General features: G+C 39.2%; 1 pseudogene; it reads right to left on the minus strand.

The window, feature by feature from the left end:
• Positions 1-1,076: 1,076 nt before the first annotated feature.
• LOC131394227 (olfactory receptor 7G1-like) lies at positions 1,077-2,796 on the minus strand (annotated as a pseudogene).
• Between the last annotated feature and the right edge of the window lie 681 nt (positions 2,797-3,477).

A 3,477-nucleotide genomic window follows, 5' to 3' on the forward strand; every position in this document is an offset into this window, starting at 1 on the left:
CAACCGAAGAGAGACATTCAGAAGTAGGTGATGATTCTACTCTTAGCAATGACATGGAGATATTGACTCCATAGAAAGATCTATTATCAACAGATCTTCTGTTAACAATAGGCCCAGGGAAGGACAGTCGGTCTTCTGTTTCCAGTGATCACGTCTGGATATGACGGATAAATCTGTTGCAATCATCTGAGGCATGAAGGAAAACAGACCTAGGGTGAATCAACCACGTGGAGGATTGAACAAAGCCTTGCTGTCCATGTCCTGTATACTTCCTACTTCTACGTCCTTAGAATGAAAGATAGCCATACTTTTTTTCCAGAATTATCAAGGTATAATTGACAAAATTGTATAAATTTAAGGTGCTCCACATGGTGATTTTGTGGAGATTTGCTATACGTATATATTGTGCATTGATTACCACAGGAAAGTTAGTTAACACATCTGTCACCTCATAACTCTCTATTGTTTAAGCATATTAGAGTCAGGGTTTATTTGTTTATTTTTAATAAACCAAACTTATCCTCACTGATAAAGTTCAATTATCTGCTATCACATCAAACCACTAAGATAATCTGACAATGCCATTTTATACAAAATGAAATTAAGTGTAGTGTATGTTAATGTTTCCCTGCCCACTTACAGTTTCCCAGTGACTGGGTTCAATAGTTACTGAATTGAGGTATGAAATATCAGCTTCCTTGCCTCATAGTAATTTTAACTCTGAAGTACAATTCTCATAGCCAGAACCATGGAATAAAGCAGTAGCAGCCTCTAACCATCACCACAGCCTTGATTATACCCTTTCCTTGTCCTACACACCATTAACAATTCCCTTCTTCTTAAAAATATTCCTTGCAAAATCATTATTAAAACTTGGCTCAGGAACTCCTTCTAAGGAATCTGACTCAAAAACTGAGATTACAGATTGGAAATTACTTGGCAAACATCGTAAAGTGCAAATGAGCTTTTCACCTCAAGTTAAAATTCACCTGGCCATTATGATATCTGGTCATTAGAGAAGAAGATGGTGATAGAAGTCAAGCATTCTGGCTCACACAGTATTTCTTTCACTTCGGTCATTCTAGAAACCTCAGCCAAAGCAGATGACACAATCCCTGAAAAGAAGGTACCCTACCAGTGATTTTTCTCAAGGATCCTTTCATGTCCCTGTTCCTCAGGCTATAGATGAAGAGGTTCAACATGGGAGTGAACACAGTGTAACTCTGCTATACAGCAAGAACTACTGCTGTCTTCCTGGAAGAGTGTGTAAATTCAGAACTAATGTACAACCCCCAAACCTGTCCCATAATAAAGACACAACTGAGAGGTGAGATTCACAGGTTGAAAAAGCTCTATACTTTTCCCCCACTGATGACATTCCTCAAAATAGAGGAGGCAATTTGAGTATAAGAGAAAACAATTCCAGAGAGGAGAACACAACCAAATATGCTAGCTGTGAAATAAACGAGGATGCTATTGATAATGGTGTCAGAACAGGCAAGCTTGATGATCTGAGCAATTTCACAGAAGAAAAGGGAGATTTCTGGGTCTGTACAGAAGGAGAGTCTCAATACCATCAGACTGTGGAGAAGTGCATTCAAAATACTAATGAACAGTGAGAGTACAATCAGTAGTCCATGGAGGTGGGGGTTCATGATGACCATGTACCTCAGTGGGTGGCAAATGGCTACATAGTGATCATAGGCCATAATCACAAGGAGAAAAGTTTCTAAACTAGCAAAAATGAGGACAAAGAAGACCTGTGTGAGGCAGCCTATATAAGTGATGCTCTGATCCTGAGTTCGGATGTTCAGCAGTATCTTGGGGATCGTGGTTGTGCTTAAACAGATGTCAGTAAAGGAGAGATTTGAGAGAAAGAAGTACATGGGGGTGTGCAGACTGGAGTCAGAGATGACAGCCAGGATGATCAGCAGGTTTCCCAGGATGGTGACCAGGGACATGAACGGAAACAGAATGAAGATGACAGACTGCAGTTCTGGATCCTCTGTTGCTTCAATAAAGAAGAATTCTAAAACACCTGTTTGGCTTCTGGGTTCCTTGTTGTTGACAAATCTGATGGAAAAAAGAGGTTAACAAACAATCAAATCTGTGATCCAACACCAGGAGCATCACCAGTGGCAAACATCATCTTGAGAAGGGAAGGAGATGAATGTATGGAAATGAACAAAGGGTGCCTTCTGTAAGTATATTGTTACTTTTTAACAAGATCTGAAGATAATATAGCAGAGTGTCAACATTTGTTAATTCAGGAAAGGGTTAAGGGTGGTCATTTTTTTAAAAATTACACTATAATATTCTACTTATTTAAATTTTTGGTAATTTATTAGAGAAACATATAGACTATGGAGGCACCTTGAAGATTCTCTCTGGATCCTCCAAGACCTCGGTTCCACGCAATAAAAATAATGCCAAGATTTTTCAGGGACCAGGAAAATGAAAATAAAGTGAAATTTATCAATCGTTCTGCACCCTACCGGCACCACAGGAATGCAAATAAATGTGAGGGAATTTTATTACAGTCATCCTGTTTTAGAAGAGGCAGATTTCTGCTGAGGAAGAAAATGGTACTCACCATGGTAGACTGAGTACAAGTTAAGTAGATAAGAAGTACATGCATGTTGATGCATGGTACAAAGAAAACATGTGAAGAAGATGACAGAAAGTTAGGCAGAAAGAACACAGGTAACCTAATTCTAATCATCTGATGTATGTATTCGCTTCACAGCTTCCCCTGGATGAAAGTGTAGTAAAATACCTGCTCTCAAGTCCAAACATTGACTAAGGGACATTTATTTACTTGGCTGACATCACAACACAATGACGCCTGACATCTCTGAATGCACCATCTGGGAGATCTGTCTTCAAGAATTACAAAGAGATTGAGTGAACCACTGAGCTCTGAAACAACAGGGATCATCTATGGGAGGGTGCTCAAGTGTGCTACTTCTTTTCTGTGGAAGGATTATTGAAAGAAGCGGTTACACGTGGATTGCAATCTCTGTATCCCCATAGGCTCAATTTCCAAAGCTCCTCATTAGCCAAGCAATTTTATTGTCATTGCGATCCAGGGCAGTGCAAACCCTACAAGACCGAGATTCCAGAGGGAGGAGTTCAAGTGGCTGCTTCCCTGACTCTGAGGCCAGGTATACACCACTCACAATGTGATTTATAAAGTAATAGAAAAACAATCCTAAAATGCATGTGGAACCATAAAAGACTCTAAGCAGTCAAAATAATTCTCAGCAAGAAATACAAAGCTGGAGGCATCACACTTCCTAATATCAAACTATACTACAAAACTATAGTAATCAAAACAATATAATACTAGCATAAAAACAGACATATAGGCCCATGGAACAGAATAGAGAGCCTAGAAATAAAACCACACATATATGTCAACTAATCGTTGATAAGGGCTCCAAGAATATGCCACAGGGAAAAGATAATCTCTTCAAT

Source organism: Diceros bicornis, chromosome 30, assembly GCF_020826845.1.
Source record: "Diceros bicornis minor isolate mBicDic1 chromosome 30, mDicBic1.mat.cur, whole genome shotgun sequence".
In the NCBI taxonomy this organism is placed as follows: domain Eukaryota; kingdom Metazoa; phylum Chordata; class Mammalia; order Perissodactyla; family Rhinocerotidae; genus Diceros; species Diceros bicornis.